A 21,077-nucleotide genomic window follows, 5' to 3' on the forward strand; every position below is an offset into this window, starting at 1 on the left:
GCAGGCGACAAAGGTTTCAAAAGTGTTTTCAAGACTGAAATGTTGCCAACAAATTGTGCATTTATATGTGTATAAAAAGTAATTGCTTGCATTCTAATTCGATCGCACATATATCGACACATTTGTCACCTGTGCCACTCCCGAGATGCGACGACTAATTCGTATGTTTCACCATTTCAAACTGTTATAATTATGGCACCGTACGAGTATGCCAGTGGCAGCAGGGGAATGCTAATGCTAATCTCGTTGTATCCGACTCGTTTCTAACCCACTACTGCCCCCCGCAAGCGCACACACACACACACACACACACGTGTACATGTGGCTTGTTGTTTGTAGAGAATACGCAACATTAATTGCAACATTTTCGCTGCTGTTAATTGACTAATAACTTTGGGGCATATTCTCCCAGAGGCGAGAGGGAGAGAGAGAGAGGGGACCATCAGACACACACACACACGCACACGCACACTAAAGCAATTAAGCTTAATTGAATTTGATTATATAAATATAATGGCATAGGAAAATAGAGCAAGCAGAGGGGGCAAAAGGTCCCCCCTCCCTACCTCCATCCCTCTCTCTCTCTCTGTGTGTTTGCGGCGGGGAAAACTCAATTTAAAACTAGCCTAAATGTACGGGAACTCAATCTCCGCTTTTGCAGCCTTCTTTTGCACAGCAAGCCCTTCCCCCGGCCCCCACCCTACCGCTCTCCAATCCCTTTTGGCAACAGCCATGTCCTGCGCCAGCGTCGTCGTCGTCGTCGTCGTCTGCTTCAATTTATGCGCGTAATCAATTTTACAAATGGCCTGCAGGCGGCAAAGGCAGCCAGGCAGGCAGGCAGGCAGGTAGGCGTGGCATATGGTAGAGGCAGGCCAAACGAGAGAGAGAGAGAGAGAGAGAGAGAGAGAGCGAAAGAGACAGCAAGAGGCAGAGAAATAAATTTATGCAATTTAGAATTTTCCGAGGGTATGTCGGACTCTTGCACTCCACTCTAATACGCTCAGCTCCGCTCTCTCTCTCTCTCTGTCTCTCTCTCTCTCTCCCTGTCTGTCTCCCTGTAGAGGGTGTACTGTACTGTACTGTACTCCACTGTAGTGTGCTGCATGTTTCAGTCAATGACTTTTACAGCCGAATGAGGCTGAAATCAATTAAAATCCATTTTGATTGCATTCTTGCAGACATGCAAATGGGAAATCATGTGCCACACCTTTCGCAAGCCCCCTAAAAAGTATGCTATGAAAAATGAGCACACATTAAAAATCTACCAGGATTCGTGTCCCGGAGCCCCCACCCCACGCCACAAAAGCAAAACAATAGAGTCATTGTCAATGTCGTTAGCTCTGGGCTGGGGTGGGGGTGGTATGGGTGGGGTGGGGGGCTTGTGTCTGTTCTCGGCTATATTTCACTTTAATGCCGCCTCGCGGAGGCGCCTCCTCCTTTGGGGCGGGGGGGCCTAAAAGTAGGTGGAATGAAAAATGACAACATTGCCAGGCGCCAAATTGCCAAAAGACGTTAAATGAAATATTTACGTAAACAAAAAGATGGAGGGAGAGAGAGAAGGGAGAGGGAGGGGGATAGAGAGGGGTGCTGAGGGGACTGTTGAAATTGCATAATTTTTTTGGGTAATTGTTTCAGACAAGAATTTATGCCTCAATTTTTGTGGCATGCCGCTCTCCTTTGAGTGTCCTTCGATCCCTCAGAAGAATCTCCTGGGACTGTACCTTCCCTCCTTCCTTTCCTTCGTTGACTATTTGGGGGCTTACCTATAAAGAAAAGAGTGCAGAAAATACGGGAATTAGTGATGATTTATCAACAGTTGAGGTGCCAGAGGTCAGAGGTCACAGCAATGACGGCGGGGCGGGGATGTAAGTGTTTGTTGCCCAACAATTATGTAAAAATCGGTTTGATGCCCCGGATTAGGGGCTGGTGCCACGCCCCACGCACAGATTGATTATGACATATTCGGCCCCCTTCGAAACCCGTGGGGTCCCAAACCCAAGGGCCGGGGAGATACCAGAGACGAGACCCTGCTCCCGCACAAAAAGCAAGCCGCAGAGGGGGAAAGGGGCATCAAGTTTGCATTTGACACATGGGGCACGCGGTGGGGGGCAAAAACTTTCGAGCATCACATCACATGGCACCGCAGAGGGAGATACAGATACAAATATTGACGATGACGATGACGATGACGATGATGATGACGATGATGCTCTGCCCTTGAATGTGCCGCTGAAATGTGGCAAGCGCGTGTGGGCGCTGGCTGCCTGGCTGCCTGGCCGGGGCCTAAAATCATTTCATTTCATTTCGTTGCGCGTCCGTTTTTGTGGGGATTTTGGGGCAAACAATGGAAACAATTCGTGGTCCTTGGTGGCCCAGAAATAGCCAAAGGACAAAGCGAAAGGCGCTGGCAGCCATGCCCACAAGTTTGCTATACTTTCGGGTTGATTGGGCCTCCAAGGACTCGCCACAGGACTCCAAATCTGGTGCATACATATAGTCCTTCCTTCCCTCCAGGGTATCCCTGTGGCCGACTACCGTCTCTTTCCATTTTTCTTTTGTTCGGTTGTTGCCCCGCACTTAAGACCGTCATCAGCATTTCTCATGGATCCCCCAGCCCGCCCCCCAACCCCCTCCGCATTCCTCAGTCCATTTTGCATGCCCCAGCGATTTCTTGTTGTGCCTCGAATGTTTAATTTAGCCCGAGTGTCCATCGCCTTGGTGGAGCTTGGAGCTGGGAGCTGGGAGCTCTTCAAACATTTACATGTTATGCTTGCCCCGCCCTGCCGCTGGCGGGGCCAAGGCCAAAAGGGATAGAGCATTAGTCCTCGCCAGTGTCCCCCCCCCCGTGTCCCCCCCTGGCACTCGGCAACCCCGAGGGGCTCTTTGGGTTACTTTTAAATTAATTATGCGCTTAATTGTCTAATTATTGCACAGCAACAAAGCCAACAAAAGAGGTCAAATCTATCAAAGAGACAAAGAGACAGAGAGACAGAGAGAATCCCAGAGAATAGTTTGCCTCGGGAGTTTCCACCGAGTCTACCCATGAAATATCGTACTTTTTGCAGAGCACCGACCCGGGGATATTTTGGGACCTCGACTGCCTTGAGGGGGTGTCCCTTTGTCCTTCGTGGGCGACCTACAATGCCGGATTGAGTCCGCTCTTTATTTGATCATTTTCGGGCTATTTATATTTTACACCTGCCCAAGCCTTGCCTCCTCTTTACACCCACATCTCTCTCTCTCTCTCCCTCTCCCCCTCCTCACGCCTCTGCTCACAACGCATGCGATGCGTGTTGAAAGTTTTCCCCAAAGATTTTCCAAAAACAAAAGTTCAAGGTGGCTACTGGCAGGAAAATGTAGAAAATGTATGTATGATCCTCCACCCTCCCCCCACCCCCCTCCCCCCTATCCGGGGCGCTCATTAAAAAGGGGTGCGAGAGGCGTAATAAAAGATGAGATTACATACGAAAAAGAAAAGAAGAAAACGCTCGCCCCACGGCGGTGGCGTCTGTGAATAATTTGTTAAAATTAAGCCCCAGCCGCAAGGGCGTTTCCAGCACTCTAATGATATACGAGTATACCGTTGGAATATGCCACCATCTTTCACATCTTGCCACAGAGCGGCGGTGGGGAGGGGAGGGGCATTTGCCGTGGGTGACATAAAAATATTATAAATGTAAATGGCAAACGCCGCTGTTGTCGTCGTCGGAGCACATTTCTCATGTGCGCGAAGGAAAACAAAAAGGACTTTGTACAGCGAAGAAGGAGCTCGAGAAAGGGGGGACCAAAGGGGGGGGGGAGCACATGTCCTGCCAGACAAAGCCTCGAGCCATGGAAGCGGAAAGTTTCCGTGTGGCAAGCGTCCAGGCAGATTTTTTTGAATGTTATCGAAGCGCTAATCGGTAATCGCTAATCGGTCGATTAATATTGGAAATACTCAAATATACAAACATCTTGAATGTATCTTGTATCTTTCAATCCCCTTTTCTGCTCCCCCTCTCTCCTGCTTTTCCTCACGCATCGAAAAATCAACATAAAAAATAATGTAGTCGACTTTTGCGCGTCATGTAGTTGTATCTGTGTGTGTGTGTGTGTGTGTGTTGCACAGGTGAAGAGCAACGCGCGCCACAAGCCGTGTGACAAGCTGTCATTGTTTTTCTGTGCCACGTCCTCGTTTCGTTTTTTGTGTGTGCCGCTTGCCACGGCATCCCTTTCGGCTTTACATGCCTCTCAACAAGTTGCACACACGTTGCCACGTTGTACTAATAAGTTAATAGATCCTCTTGTGCCCCCCCCCCTCCGTCTCTGCCTCTCTGTCTCTCTTTTCCTCTTGACAAATTGGTAGTAAAAAAAAAAAGGAAGAACGAACGCCGCCCCGAAATAAAATGAGATTTTCTACGTGCCACGAAAAAGTTGCAAGCTTCGGCAAAAGGTTCTCCTTGAGGGAGAATTTATGGCGCAAAATTCGAGAGAAAGTCTAGCAGCGAGCGAAGGTCGAACTGGGCCACAAGGAGGGGCGGGGCGGGGCGGGAGAGGAGGGGCGTTCGTTAATAATATAAAGATTTCCCGCACTGGCAGACGACAGCTCAAGGTCTCCGCTCTGCTCTGCTCAGTTCTCTTGGGTTCCTTTTGTTACTCTGCGAATCGCATCATTGATGGCCGACGGTCCAATAAATTTCAATACTCAAAGCCCAAACAATGCCGCAAGGATTTCAATGAAGTTGCCACTTTTATCGCAGGACACGGACACACACGCACACACACACAGACACCATAGGCATCAGCATATGTGTGTACATATATATTATGGATGGCCGAGCAGCGATTGCCTAGGCATTGCCCCCCAGGACCAAGGACTTTCGGCCTGGATGCTGCGGCAGCTGCTGATAAGCCACGTTATGCTACGATTTATCCTTTATCTTTTGGCTTGAGGTGGGAGCCCAAGGGGGGGAGGGGGGTGGGAAAGGATTACAGTGCCTCCCGTGCCTGCCACTGCCACTGCCACTGTTTCTATCAATAATTTATGAAACGCTTTTCATATTTATGACAGACACGCGTGCTCTCCTCCACACACGCCCCAACCCCAACCCCAACCCCAACCCCCTCTCAAGTGTGAATATTTATGCTCCAAGGACTGCTCTATCCTATCCTTTATAAAGAGCTAAAGTTCTTCCACTTCTCCTTTGCTGTGCTTAAAAATTAGCTCAGCAATTTATCATAGTCCTGGCTGGCAGGACAATGGCTAACCGGACGATACGATAGTTGGCACATTAGGGGCAAGGACATCGCCATCAGGACATGATGGACAAATGATGGCAATCTAATGATAATCGCAAATGGAATCATAATGGAAGGAAAACAAAGGCTCCCCTACCCTCTCCGCCTCCTCCCAACGAGGGAGCAGAAAAAACTTTTTGCCTATTTAAATATTCAAAGGATAAGCTCTCTTCCCGCTCAGAGCACAGCAGAGCAGAGTCCTTTTCACAGATTGTAGATTGCCTTTTATTGGCATAAATTGTTATGTCTTTTGCGAATTGTTTACTCGCTCGGCAAAGCCATCCGTCGAAGGGATCCAGAAATCTTTTATTTTCTGACAGAAGGAGTTATACATTTCATATATTTTCTGTGTCACTCAGTCCAGTGTTAGCCAGTAATCCAAAGATTGGAGTCAGGCCTGCACCCGTGGAGCACAACCCTATTGTTGCTCGTCATTTGTAGTGCCCACTGTACCACATTGTCATCGGCAATCACACGACAGCCCATGCAGCCGTTCTCTCTCTTGTCTTCCTCTCGCGCCCATAATAAAATAATACAGGGTGGTCCGCTCCCGCTACGCGCTCCCTCTGCGGGTCTTATTCTGCTTAAGGCACCAGCAAACTTCGTTCTTCTCCCGCTCTCTCATCAAACGTAACATCAAAGCAGTCCCAGTAGTGCAGAGCGTAAAATAAGACCCGAAAGAGGGCTAGCGGACGGACCAGCTTGTATAATTATGTATATCAGGCTCGCGCCTTGCCTTCGCTCTCTCGATCTGTCGTGTTCTTGCCCGAAGCCTCGCTTGAATTAGGGCACGGGCACGAGCACTTCGGCCTCGGTTTCGGTTTCGGGTTCGGACCCCGCCTGCCCTTAATATATAGTTCTGCCGCTATACATTAGCCCAAACAACCATCGACTTATCATTGAATAGATCGCCGACTACGCGGCTGAAGCTGCTGAAGCCCCGTGGCTCAACAGCTCCATGTTTTTTGGCCAGGAAATGCCACCATTAAAATGTACAATCCATGCGCCTTCCACTTGTTTTTATGTTGTTTGAGGAGCGGAAGTTTTCATTTTTGATGTGAAAATGTGAAAATTAATCACAAAACAGGAAAAGGCGCAGCGCCGTACGTGACTAGACCCCACCCCCTCCCCCTCCCCCTCCCCGCCTGCGAGTCCTTTGGAGTCATTCCAATTTATTTGGCAAACTTTTCACGCTTTCCAAGCAATTTCCCACCCTTCCGCCCGCCCCCGTCTTGACCCGAACACTCACTCTCTGTCTCTGACCCCTAAGTGACCTTATTACACACTTCTGTTGCTGTTTCTATTGCTGTTTCTGTTTCTGTTTCAGTTCAGGCTAAAAATATATATATAAATACCCTCGTCGTCGGGATATGCTCGCGATATTTCGGTTCTCATTGCCGCTGATGACATTTATTCCGGCACGCGATGTCAATTAGCATTCCCAGCTGAAATACGCTCTCCGGCCAGGAAAGCCGGGGAAGACGAGAGGACAGGCCAGAGGAAAAACCAGTGGAAAAATGCTGCCTGGCCTGAATTCGTGTGAAAAACAATAAAAAAAACAAACACAGTGGATATTTGGTGGCAAAATTCTTGTACACAATGTGGGAAATGTTTGCCTAGGGTTTTTTGTTGCATTTGCCACCAGTGGCAGCAGTGGCAGCAGTGCCACCCTGCCACCACCTGCATGGGATACTCGAATGTCCGAGAGTCGGAAATTTACACGCCCGTTAATTGACAAAGGCCTGGCACCCGTTCGCCGTGTGGGGCTGGACTACTGTGCGTATGTGTAATGGGAGCCCCAAATCGGGCACCAAAGTGGAGCTGCGGCGGGGGATGGGGGGGTGGGGGAGGGGGGGGACCACAAATCTCGAATGTCAAATGGCTTGAGTGACATTTGTATTGATTAGTAAATGCGATTAATCATGGCTTTCTGTGTGCTTCGGTTGCACGTGGGCTCGTGTGGCATGTGGCATGCAGCACATTACGCACACGAAAAGATAACAAAAATGAGTAGCATTCGGTGGAATACCAGACTTTGTCTCTGTCTTTGTCCTGGCCATATATACCGATATATTCATACGATATATGTGTATGGAATTACTTGAGATAAATCTCTCGACGTTTTGGTGTCCACCTGTCTGCCTCCTGCCACATCTGTGGCACCCAATTTCGGGCCCTGGAGGATATATGGATATTGAATTAACGAACAGACAAGACAGCCTGCTGTTTGTTCTCATTCCTCGACTGGCTTCTCTTCTTCTGTGGCCAGTCTTTCGATTAGCACTCGATAATGACGTCACCGAGTGACCCACATCGAAGAAGAAAGACTGAAAAGTTTCCGTCCGTCCGTTTCCCATATTGAAAGTAAATGTCCAACAGCTGCTGCGAATAGTTAACGCACAAAACAGCTGCTGTAGCCGATAAAAAGCAGAGCGAAGAGCGAGAGAGAGAGAGAGCGGCAGAGCGGGAGAGCGAGAGAGACAATAACTAAAACACGTTCGACACGTTCGGCGGCGGCGGCGGCGGCGGAGAGAGAGACAGCTGCTCGAGAGCTAAACAAGTTGTGACCCAATTTCGCTCTCGACTCAAAATATTATAATGGGCACTCAGTCATCTGCCCGACACTCGATACCCGCTGCCCGCTGCCCTCTGCCCGCTACCTCCTCTGCCCTCTGCCCTGCCAATCATTTCACTTTCAAGCTCCTGTATTGTACTTCCTATTGTGCTTCGGGGTTCGGTGTCCCTCCTCCTCCTCTGCCTAATTGGCCTGTAAGCGAGCTTGTGCCTTTCTTTGGGGCTAATTAATTAGCCAAGCTAATCATACACAACTGTGGACAGAAGAGCACTCGATGCCAATCAAAGCAATTCAATACCCCCCTACCCCCTCTCCACCCGACTCTCGGGCAGGAGAGCTTTGAGAGGGAGAGAGTGGAACAGCAACAGCAACAGCAACAGCAACAGCAACAGCTGCAACTGTTACTCTAAATAGGTGTCAAGTTCAAAAAGCTCTTGACAAATCAAATGCAGACAGGCAGACAGAGAGAGACAGAGAGAGAGCGCACTAATGCGGGCAGAGGCATAGGCAGAGGCTTATGCATGTGTGTGTGTGTGCGTGTGTGTTTTTATGCAGATAAGCCAACAGCATGCGATCGAATATGCTTCGCACTCTGCCTCTCCCTCTCCCTCTCGCCTTGGGCTTCAATTGGGCAGCGGGTCCGCCTACACCCACTCGGGGATGTAGCTCAGATGGTAGAGCGCTCGCTTAGCATGTGAGAGGTACGGGGATCGATGCCCCGCATCTCCAATGGGTTTTTCTCTTTTATTCTTCTTTTTTTTTTTGCCTAAAATATATTTCAAGAATGAGATTTGGCAAATTTTGCTAGTTTTGATATTCGTTGGGGGGACTCGTTTGAGTCATTGTGGGATTTTAGGGATTTCTCACTCAATTTGGAATAATTTTTCCCACTTTTTCAACAGCAAACATAGTTTTTATATAGTTTTTTATGGGGATGGTGTTGAAATGCTTTCAGTACCGATTTTCCCTGAAGATCTGATCGCTCAGCTTTTCCTTAAGGTGGCGGTGCCACAAGTGGGGGATATGCGCCACAGGAATCTGGTGTATTACGCCACTTAATGCCCCAGAAAAGAGGCAAAAGCAAATACATAGCGGCTCTTCCAGTACCAATCGAAAGTAAACCCCCCTTGACGAAGGGCGAGGCCCATATCCTCCGATCTGGCACAGCCCCCACGATGCCAGCCAGTACTCCTCGTATCCCTTCTATGTCGATGTCGAGTCCTGGAATCCGTTCGCTAGTTGATTTGGCGGCTATCGCCATTATTTGCAGGCTCTTTAAGGAATGGTTTCACTCTTTTTCAATCGAGAGCCGAGCAGAGGCGCCTTTCACTGGACATCTCGTGGCTCGCGGCTCGTGACTCGTGGCTGGTATCTCGAGTTTTCAGTTCAGTTCAGTTCAGTTCAGTTTTCCCAGCACTTGAGCCAAGGACAAAAGGCCTTAAAATCATAAAAATGGGCGCATTGCAGCATTAAAAAACAAAAAAACAGAAAAAAGGGTACAAAAATGAAATGGTGGTGGGGGGGGGGGGGGGGGGGGGGGAGAGGGGGAAAGGATAAAGAGCTGCAGGAAAAAGCCAAGCAGAAAAAGAGAAATCACGAATGCGTCATAAAAACTTTGCACATCAATGCGTCGAGGAAAGGGGGGGGTGCAGAGGGTGCATGGCGGAAGGAAGGGTATCGCAAGGGTCGAGTGGCAGGGGGGGGGGGGGGGGAGGGGGGAAGAGAGAGAGATAGATAGCGAGGGCCATTCGAGGCAGAACCATCTCTAAAAAGTTCTGGGGCAGAAACAGAGAGCGAAAGAGAGGGGGGGAGAGGGGGAGAGAGAGAGAGAAATAGTACCATATAAAAATTACAGAAATTCCCCTCTTCGGGTCTTCAGCTCTTTTGGCCAAGAAGTGAAGGAAGCCACTTGAAAATCCAGCTAAAAGAAGTGGCCAATGAAAGGATGAATCAAGAGAGCGGCAAGAGGATGGGGCACGGGGCACGGGGGGCACGGGGCACCAGGGGTTGTGGTAGCTGTAGCTGCTGACCAAATAGCTCCCTGGTTTGGGTCAGGCCAGAAAGTACGAAACGTTTTTATTGCAATTTTTCGCTGCCTCTCTCTCTCTCTCTGTCTCTCTTGAGCTGCCTGCCGCCTGCCACATCCCCTGCAGCCTCATTTGTTGATGGATTAGTCAAAGTGCAACGCAGCGGCAGGCTGGGGCAGGTTGGGGCAGGTTGGCAGAAGGTTGCAGCAGCCAGAGCAGCAGGAGCATTTCCTCATTTGCCTGTGGCCACGCAATTTTACTGCGGCACTCCATGCCCTCCTGCAGCATGAAGAGAAACAGAGACAAAGAGAGACGGAGAGGGGGAGAGAGAGGGAGAAGAGCCTTGCAACATTTCTCCTCCTGCTGCTCATTTTGGCATCATTAAAGCCTTCAGTTACAGCATTTTTCTACCTCTTGCCACTTGCCACATGCCACTTGCCCCCCTTGCCTGCTTTGCTGTTCTGCCTCCTGGCCTCCTTCGTTTCTTGCTCGTTTTTTGTTGCACGCACAGCACAAAATTTTGATTGATGATTGAATGCAGCAACAGCAGTGGCAGTGGCAGTGGCAACAACAACAACAACAACAACAACAACAACAACAACATCTCATGTGCAACAGCTGCTTAATGATTAAGCAAGAGGCAAGCAGCAAAGAAGCAAAGAAGCAAAAACACCAAAAAGGAAGCAGACTCCACTTTTTGCCACCTTACAAAGGCCTCGAAAACCGACGCTGAATTGAGTCCGAAAGAACGGCCAAAATAATACCAAAATCATGCACACGACATGAACGGAAACGGGTATACTGCTGTTCGGAATTATATAGATAGCTTTCGTGATAATTTCCTAGGAAATGGATCGAATTTTCTTGATTTTATGGATACCCCGGGCTGCTATTTGGGAATAGAGAAACAGAGAGACTGCACATTTCTAGTATTTCTTGTATTTCTTGTATTTCTAGCCCGCTTAATCCTCCATTCTTTTCTGCACGTTGATATGCAATGACGGCACCATTAAGAGGCCCAATTGACACCAAGCCGAAGCCTGTAACGCAGCCCTAAGCCCGCCCAAACGACTGAGGGGCGCTGCCGCATGACGCGCGATGCTAAAAGAACTAAAAATGCATTCAAAACATGAATACTAATACTAGCTACAAGAAAGGTGTGCTAACATTAGGGATTTCAGAGGAGGAAGCGTATTAGTGGTGGGTATAATTACGGTAGAGGGAATTATAATCCGAGCACAAGACCCTAAACGGCTCAGGCAGGGAATAACTGGATCTACAAAACGGAAAGGACAATGGCAAATAGTTTCCAGTGGATCTAATGGGTAGTCTATGCGGCTCAACAAGTCAGGGCTATCCACGGCAGCCAAGACCACCCTAAGGATGGAAGAGCAATCTGCTAGGACTAGAAGGTAACCTCAATCTCTCATTCGTTGCCACATTTCGGCGGCTTACAGTCCCTGCAAATGTTTAAATCAAAAATTAAAGTGGGGAACCCCCTTTAATCAATTCTAATGCTCACAATTATGTTGGTCTGCTCGAAACCTGGTGTTTCTTTATAAATTTCAAAGGATTTGGCCTTCTTTCCTGCACATTTCCATTACACGAGCGTTAAGGGAAATTCTTTGGGAAATTGCGTAAAACCTGGGACGCTCGGTATTTAATGAACGAAGCAAACACCCCGAACCCCCCCAACCTCCAACCCCCCCCCCCCTACCTGACCAGCCCAGGGCCAACAGCGCCCACGCTCTCGTTTATTCTAGTATTTTTAGCATTTCAAATGGAAGCTTTTTATCTGTGGAAAATATTATTATTGTTGTAATTTTTTGTGATTTGCCAAGAGGGGTCCTTCAGTGCTTTGTCGCCTGCCCCGAAGGAACACAAGAACAAAGTGTTTGCAGGGAGTACGGGGCGGGGCGGGGCAGGACGGGGGGCGGCGGCAGGTATTTGCTTAAACTTTAGTAATTTTGATTATAAAAGCCTGAAAATGAAGTCGGTTTTTGGGGCAGGGAAAGCACTCGTAGTGCATGTTGTGTTTCCATTAAATGGAAATGTATTTTCTTCTCCCCCCTCCCCCCCCCCCCCTCGATTCGATATTACTCATACGCCCTGCGGCGCGGCGACGCTTCTCCTCGAAATTGAATTCCCAATTGGTGGAATTATCCTTTCTGACATTTATCGCTGACATTAATTACTTTTGTCGATGTCCTCTGCCTGCTCTTTGACATTGGCTTTTGTTTTTTGTGTGTGTTTTCTCTGGCGTAATACTCGTATGTTTTATATTCCATATTTGCAGTTAATTAATATTTGAAATAACGAACGCTTTTAGGTGATTGGTATTGTTTGATTTGTGTGCTTTTCTTTCGGGGTTTTTCCTGGGCCCGTTTTTGGGGTTTTCTTCACAATTTTAAGTGGGTTTTATTGTGGCTGCAACGTTTGGCAACCTGCTGTTTGGTAATCGGTTTAGGCCGTAAGCAATTTGGCAACTGCATCACACACACACACACCCAGACACTGTTGGGGCAACAGCAGTGCTTTTCAACCTGATTCCAGCCTGATTTAAATACTTGATTGAAACATCTATAGCTCTGGATTTGGATTTGGTTTCGGTTTCGGTTTCGGTTTCAGATGCGGTGTGTGGGCCCTGGGCATTAGCATATGCTTGCCACAAGCTCTGCTGCCCTCCGATTTTGAGTCTTGGATCGATCATGAATCAGCAGCTGATGGCTTCGGTGGGTTTCCCACATAAATCCCAATCAATACGCTCCGATGGACCCGATCTCTTATCGTTGGCAGTGCTGCCTCCAAATATTTTCCCACACACCACAAAAAGTGCGAAATCTACGAAGACGAGCAGCAAAACATGTTTAAATGTGCATAAATTAAGGCAGAAAAAAAAGCCATAGAGGAAGAGGCAGAGACAGAGGCAGAGGCAGAGGGAAATGCAAATCAGTTTTTGAGGCCAGCCCTGGGTACGAGTGGGCGGCGGGCGTGTTAATTACACACGACAAGGGCAGGGGGTGCGTGGGGAGGGGGAGATGGGTACGAGTGGTCATGATAATTCTTAGCCCAGATAATCCTGGCACAGGCATCCTGCATTGCTGCATAGATTCTCAACAACAGGTACCAAAACTTTTCCCACACACTGTTTTCCAAGGCGGAGAGAGACAGAGACAGAGACAGAGAGAGAATCACGGGGCCCTAGAACTGTTTTTGTTGCTTTTAAATCCAGTTTACGCTAAAAATACACACACTCAAGTGCGCACAAGTGCGTGTGTGTGCGTGTGTGTGCGCGTGTGTGTGTGTTTGCATTTGGAAATGCATTGGCAAGCGGAAATGCAAAGCAAAACACACCCCGCACACACCCCGCACAAAAAGGAAGAGCAACAACAACAACAACAACCACATGAAACAGCTGAGAAAGCAAAAGCAAAGAAACGCCAACGGCGACGGCGACAGAGACAGCGACAGCGACAGCGCGCCCGATGATGACGATTAAAAAAGCAGCAACAAAAACTGGCTGCTAGCTGCTCTGCCGCTGCCTCTGCCGGCACCGCTGCTCTGCGCTCTGCCTCCGCCTCTGCTGACTCTGCTTCTGCTTTTGTGTGGTTTAATGACCTTGCCCAAGTTGCTTTATGCTCTCCCTCTCTCTCACACTTGCGCGCTCGCTCTCTTTGGGACTTTGGTATTCGCTCCCCTGCCAAGCAGACGCCGCCACCGCCACCGCCACGCCATGTGGTCGCCTCTAGCGAGGGAGGGGGAGAGAGCTTGACAGTGTCGCTGGTATGTTTTGTGCCTAATTTTATCCGCACGCTGTTCCATCCCCCCCCCCCCCCCCCCCCCCCCCCGCTCAACCCATTCCGTTTATTGGCAGAAAACCGAGTGAATTTTATTTTTAAATAGTTTAAAAATTGCCGCCTCTCGACACAAGGGAATTGTGTCAAGTGTAAATTGAATACACTGTAGTAGTGAGCCGTCACCCTACCCCCACCCCCACCCCCAGTTGGGGGGGGCGGGGGTGTAGAGCTCTGCTTGTTGGGGGCGTTTCTGTTTATAGATATCCATAAAATTCCCATCAAATTCAGTCAATGAAAAATCGTTAAAAATTCAAATCCTCATCTTGCCATAAACACAGCAATCACGAAATCTAGCTTATTATATTTGTATACCCTATACGATATTTCGTTTATATTTAGCCGCACAATTTATGACCCTAAACGCACACGACGATGTCAATGACATATGAGGGTGTGTGAAGGGGGGCGGTGGAGGAAGGGGGGGAGTGGAAGGGGCTATGGGAAATGGCATGAAATGAGCGGAAATGGCACTGGCGAAAACTGAATGGAAAATATGACGCAAAAAGTGGATTCACTAATGTTTTCAGAGGGTGGGGGGAAGGGGGGAGACTTGGCAACAAGAAAAGTGGAAAACAGAAGGGAAAAGAGAAGGAGGGCCTTGCGGAACAGGAAAACCGATTAGAGGGGTATCAAGAAAAGGCAGAAAGAGAGAGATTTAGGCTGGGGCTGAATGAATGTTTCAGAGGGATCCCGCCCTCCCTCACTGTTAGCCACTGATTTTGAGTGAAACATGGGCTTTATCTATACGATATTCGATATGCCCGAACGATAAGACGACCTGGCAGAAGGGGCAGGCACACAAAAACCAACAAAAGAGTTCAATGAGCTCCCCCCACCGCCCTCTCCCCACCCCCCCGTTAGAGCAATACTTCAATCGGAATGAAATTAGTCACTCGGAAGTGGGTGGCCGGCTGTGATCCCAACCGCGTGCCAGTCGTTGGATAAGATATGGAAAAATACACATAAATTGGATGCGATTTGAAGATTGGGATCATTGGGGAGGTGCCACTGGCATCGTGACGTGACATTAAATGCTTCTCAGTTCGAAGAATATCCCACATTGATAATACGATAAGAGGGGTATCAAAAGAGAGAGAGGGGGAGTGGGGGGAGACAGAGATAACGATAAGATAGGGTTTGTTGCCACTGGAAGCCATTGAACTTGAGTGTTGCAGATGGTAGGCCTACCCCTCCCACCCCAATCCAACAATTAACCTATTTTTTGGGTTACCCCCCTCCCCACCCCCTCAATACCCCTTTCCCATTCCAGGGCTGGGTTGTGCCAGAACAAAAACTAACAAGTGACAAAAGCCGCATGTTGCAGGGTGGCAGGGGGGCAGGGGGCAGGGGAGACCAAAGCCAAAGGAATGACAAAAGATGAAAAGAAAGGAAAATGAAAAGAAAAGAGCTCTCTGTCAACGCGTTGACGTTGTAATTTAGCGCGTCCTCCTTTGCTCCTCCTCCTTTTGTGTTTTCTTTTGTGGCCAGCCTCGGATTCTGCGTCTGCCTTTTGTCAAGGTTGCTGCCAGCCATTTGCCGCCCTTTAAGCCCAGCCCCCAGCCCCCTGCCACCCCCCTCCCTCCACCTCCCCTCGTGCAACTGCATTTCTGTGTGCAGATCTTAAAGTATTTCTATTTAAATTCCAAGGAAATCCCCAATCGAAAAAGTGCCCCCCTTTGGCCCTTCGAAATCAATTGAAATGTTACCAAAAATAACCACTTACCCCCTCCCCCACGTTCCACGTTCCACGCCCTCGAGCTGGAGCCCAGGAGACCCCCCCGAGGCAGGAGATATAACAAGGATTTCCGCTTACCTGCAAGGAAAACGAAAACAGGGAATAATCGATAAATATTATGTATATTTGATGGACGTATCGGTAGGTTGGGGGGAGGGTGGAGGGGGGTAGGGGGTGAGGGTAAAATAAAGTCAATTAAAGCGAAGCCCACATTTCATTCGCCAGCAAATCATTTGGCAAATGTCATAAATAATTCCCCAGCCCGACTCTCTCCCCCTCTCCCACTCTGTGTGTGGAGCGTGTGGCAGGTTGGGCTCATAATTTATGCAACCATTTGATCGTTTCGATTGAAAAACGGGTTCTATTAAACGCAAGAGTCTCGGCACTCGCCCGAAAAGTGTGAAAAAATACTCGGAATGGGGCACATTTTCAGGGGGATCCCTCCCTTTCGCTGCCGCATGCCAGGCGGAGGGTTAAATTAAGTTTTCCACTTGTACTCCCACACGCTAGACATGCCACACATGCCGCACATGCCGCACATGCAACACAGTGCACAGCTCATCAATTAAGCAGCAAAAAAGAACCATCCAGGTGACAGCTAACAAATAAAATGCATTTACCAAATCAATTTTGCATCAACAGAAAGGAGAGAGGAGGAGGCAGAGAGAGCCACAATCGATAGCCTCCCTTCGTGAGGCATTGCCAGATCGAAAAGAAAGCCAGAGCTGCATTGGGCATCAGAAATGAGTGCCAGAGCTGCATTGGGCATCACAAATGACCAGCAGAGCTGCATTTGGCATCACAAATGAAATGAAAGCTGATTAATTGCAGATTAGAGCAATATTCGGGCCGTCAATGGATCAGTGGTTGATAATTATCAAATTGACTGCAATTTGTACATCTAAATAGATGAATGGATGAGTGAATGAGTGTTTGAGTGGGTGAATGTTCGAATGGGTGACTGCTTCGAGTAATTAAGTTTCAATTTTGTTCAATTCGCAAAACAAACTCCAATCAAAGGCCGATTATTGGCCCCGGTAATGCATGTGCACCCCACGATTGTTGATTACTTTTGATGGGGCTGGCCCCCGCCCCTCTTTCCCTGCACCATGCAATTATAACTGTTTGCAAATCAAATCTCCATCTGTTGGAGGCCAACCGTTGGATGCAGCGCACAGAGAGAGAGAGAGAGAGAGAGAGTCCGCATGAGCCGCACAGCTCTCAAAAATGAGGCAAGTACCAGGCCGGGCCGCGGCAGCCGCGTTTGGACAGTACCTAAAAGAGAGCCCCCCCCCCCCCCCCCCTCCGACCAAGACAGGCGGACAAGAATCCTTGAAATTTGAACAGGCGCTTCGGGCGAAAAGCGAATTAAAAATAAAAATAAAAATATATATAAATTGTTAAGAAGTTGGAAAAGCGGGAAAACTGGTATTCCCAGACACCACCCACCGCCCTTGAGGCCCGCCCCTGCCCCTGCCCATTTGCCGCTCTTTAGTTGAGGCTCCAAGATTTTTATTACATTTCCTGCGTGGGCCCCTGGAAAATGGGAAATTCCTGCAAACGGATGTATGCAGAAGGGTTATCGAGGGGGATCGAGGGGGGAGCGGGAGGATGGCAAACAACAATTAGACGATGGGGCAACAGAAAATCCCGAGGCCTGGGGCTTAATCAACTTCCGTCAAAGGAGAGACAGAGACAGAGAGAGAGAGAGCGATGGGTTTGAAAAACAGGAATTTCTCTTCTTTCGAGGGAAAAAATCAGTTCCCAAAAAGGATCCAATCTCGTAATCGTTATCGGGAGACACAAAGTTATCGAAGGGGGAGGGTTGGGGTTTTCCAAGTTCTCTGCCTCTGCCACAAAACGTGTCTGGAAATACAACAAATTGTGGCCCCTGCCCAGCCCTCGAGAACTTTCTTTGCGGCCAAAAGAATTTCTTTCGCTTTGCATTTTCCGTGGAGCAGGAAATCACCTGTTTAGGGTTTTTCTTTGGCTCCTTTTTTTGTGTCCAGACCGCAAACGTGTTTGGCATTTCAAATCGATGCAGGAAAATGCATTGGGGGTGGGGTGGGGGGAAGGGGCAGACCTGGGGAGCAGTCAACAGTCAGTCAACACAACAGACACGCAACAGCAGTGGCCAGGGTGGGCTGGGGGGTGGGGTGAGGGGTGCAACATGCAACCAACTGAGACGTTTGCCTGCCTCCTCCAACCCTCCCCCTCCTGCAGCTCGGCAATGCTCGGGCCATGTAATTAGGTTGTTGCACAGCCAGAAGTTGCCTCCTTTTGTTTTTCACGTGTTTTACTCCAATAATTGTGTAATTTGTATGTACTTCAAGCCATTTGGCTGTCTGCCCCGAACCCCCAGACCACCCCCCCCCCCTCCCCCTTCCTTCCTCAGGCAAATGCCGTCTGGCATATCAATAAAAGAAAAGGAAAAAGAAAACCTTTCAAATGTTTTCTTTTCAATTGAATAATTTCCATGTCCCTCTCTCTCTATCTCTCTCTCCCCCTCCCCCTCCCCCTCTCTGTCTCTGCTTTTTCTTGTTGAAATGTGGCAAATATTTGGATAATTTATTTTCACAGGCCACCATTTTATGTGTGGCCCTAAATCAAATTGGAATCTGATTCTGCGGCAGAAAAGAGAAATAAATGGCCTGCTCCTCGATGCCCCAACAACAAAAACAAAAACAAACACATGTGGCAGCTGATAAGCAGGGAAAGGGGGGGGGGGGGGGGGGGGGGGGGGGGGGGGGAGAGACTCCCAGGGAGCGAGGGAGGGGAGGTGGGCGAAATGTAATTTAAATTTTGATTACCGTAAAAGCAAAAAAAAATTAAATAAATCAAATGAAAATCCAATCCAATCGAGAAATTTATTTAAATATTATATTTAATTTCAGGTGATTTTTTATACATCAGATAGCCAGAAATATTTGCCTTTAATTAGGGAAATCTCTTAGGGAAATGGAAAAACCTATAGATCCTCGGCATTCAAGAGCAATATAGAGAAGAAAAAGGGACATGTCTGCAGGGGCCAAACCACAGGTGGCACGAGAGCGGGGGCAGCCTCCACCACACAAGTTGAATAAACCCCGACAGAGGTCCGACAGAACCATAGAGAACTGGAACTGGATCCGTTTTAGTGTGCGTGTGAGTGTGTGTGTGCGTGTGTGTGTGTGTGTGCGGAATAGCCAACAGGCCGGGCAGGCCGGGCAGGCCAACCAGGCCAACAGTTGGACTTGGACAGGCCCAAAGTTGATAACCTTGAGAGCATTTTCATGCGAAAGTTCAATGAATTTTTAGTTTCTCAAAGAGCGACAGGGAGAGAGAGAGAGGGAGACAGGGAGCTCACACACCACTCACATGTGAGCCCAACAAGAGGGAGGGGGGGAGAGGGTAGATCGGGGCTAAAAGTGAAACAAAAACCAGACTAAACATTGTCGAATGATGTGGCAGAATAGGTGGAGGGGAACGGGCGAGAGAGAGAGGCAGAAAACTCAAAGAAGAGTCTGAGAACCAGTTCAGGAAAAAAGAGAACTGCAATTGCAGGATGAGAAGAGAGTGTGTTCTACAGAGAGAGGAGAGAGAAGGTGTGTGTGCGTGTGTGTGTGAAATCGATGCGTCGTCGGTCGATCTGTTCGTGTTTCTTCCTTTCCTTCAGCCTCTCTGCTTATCGGGCACTTCGTCGACGTCTCGCTCACCCTCCCCCCGCATTACCCCTTGGGCGTCTGTCTTCGAAGCTCATGAAATGCGCAGGAAATCAATGATTCGCTTCGGTTTCGATTACACACACACACACATGCAGGCAGACGGGCAGACGGACAGGCAAACACATGCACAGGTTCATCAATGTATTGGCAACATGTTGCCCGCAACACGCACAGCATGTTGCTGAAAGCATTTGCCATAAATTAACTAAAATTATAGACAATTATTAAGCATTGATCGAGCGTATAACCTGAGCGATGATCGCCCTCTGATTTCCCCCCAGCATCCCCCATCTACCCCACTCTCTTCCCTTTTTCCCCTTGCTGTTGTTGTTTCTGCTTCACTTGCATATTTATTGGGGCGTTTGTGCATTTTAATTAAGCGATTTGTCAATTCCAAACGGCAAGAAGATGAAGCCGAGGCTCACAGCTGAGACCCTGAGAAATGCTTTAGGGAGAACTCTGACAGATAGAGAGAGAGAGAGAGAGAGAGACCGAGAGAGAGAGGGAGAATTGATTGGGCAAAAAGGGAAAATTATAGAGCTGCTGATGGCACACGAAGATCGAAGAATGCACAGAAGATACCAGAGGGAAGAGGATGCTCGGTAGGCGGCGGCCGGCAATTAGTCAATCATAGGGTTAAGGAGAAGCAGAGGGTTAAGGAGAAGCAGAGGCAGAGGGAGAGGGCGAATCAGTTGCTGGTAATTGAAATTGAACGCAGAAATACCGCTGAAAGGATGGGTTATTGATTGCCAGATCGGTTGAGTACAGCAGGAGCTGCAAACGTTCCGTTTCCACAGTTCCACAGTTCCAGTCTGGAATGGACCACCGATTGCCCTCTCGCCCCATTGGCACCTCTAACGACCCTTTCCCCTCATTTTGTTTTGTTTTCTTGTGTTTTCCTTTGCCCTAACACATTTATCAGTAATCAGAGCAAAAGCCTAGTCACACAGCAACCGACTGACAGCCGCATTAACCCCTGGAGGTAACTATATTTTTATTATTCCTTGAGAGGTTTTTCTCTTTTCTTTTTCTTTTCTGTTTTTTTTTCATTTTGTTTGTTGCTGCAACAGAAGCAATAACTGAGGCATTCAGTTTTGCCGCTTGGCTGCTCCACTGGCCCCACATTTATGACAGAGAGAGAGAGGGAGAGGGAGAGCGAGAGAGAGAGGGGGAGAGAGAGTCGAGTGCAGCCAGACAGCAGACTCTGGCTCTGGCTCTGACTCTGGCTCGGGGAATCGGTCTGGGGTCTCAGTCTGAACAGCCGTTTGTCAATTACCCTACAAACCTCCAAGCAGCAACAACCTCAACAACAACTCGGTTAACTCAGCTGATTGTCTTTCATAATCGTTGTGTTATGTGCCTCCGCGACGGCAGAGCGAACTTGAATACTCTTACGGAAGGTGTTGCTCGTTGCTCGCTGGCTTGGTCTCTGCAAAAATATCGGCTACACAACATTCGATTAATGGTGATGGCAGGGTGACTTGTGCTTCGGCTGCCGCCCCTCCTCCCCCCTCCACCGACTGTGTTGCTGTTTCGGAGGTGTGGCTGAAACATTTGTGGGCTCTGCGCTGACTCAACTCCTCCTCCTCCTCCGCCTCCCCCCTCTCGCCGCTCGCCGCTCCCATCGTCTTGTGGGCTGCAGCTGCGCCAAAGTTCAAGTGTTGCACTTTTTTCCCCCCTTTCTGGTTTTCTTTCTTTTTTGTCATTTTGCAGGTGTGCGAAGATTTGTTGCTGCTGCTTTTTGTTTTTGTTTTTCTTCGGTGTGGGTTTTTTTTCCCCCTTGGTTTTGCTCGTTGGCTGCTTCCGTTTCGTCGCTCCCTCCGCGGCGGCCATGCTTGCCTGCTTGTCATAATTATTTGCACTTCACATCATCTGCATGCGAATGGCAGGAGGCGGGGGGCA

The 21,077-nt window shown here is 48.7% G+C and overlaps 1 protein-coding gene and 1 non-coding gene across 2 annotated transcripts in view; one reads left to right on the forward strand and one right to left on the reverse strand.

Moving 5' to 3' along the window:
* LOC6599854 (serine/threonine-protein kinase NLK) overlaps positions 1 to 21,077 on the reverse strand; it is a 69,463-nt gene that overhangs the window by 13,936 nt on the left and 34,450 nt on the right. The window lies entirely within an intron of this gene.
* On the forward strand, positions 8,509 to 8,581 carry Trnaa-agc. The gene has a single exon. It is a non-coding gene; the product is annotated as a tRNA-Ala (tRNA).

Source organism: Drosophila persimilis, unplaced genomic scaffold (genome assembly GCF_003286085.1).
Source record: "Drosophila persimilis strain 14011-0111.01,24,50 unplaced genomic scaffold, DperRS2 tig00000676-arrow-arrow-pilon, whole genome shotgun sequence".
NCBI classification, from domain to species: Eukaryota; Metazoa; Arthropoda; class Insecta; order Diptera; family Drosophilidae; genus Drosophila; species Drosophila persimilis.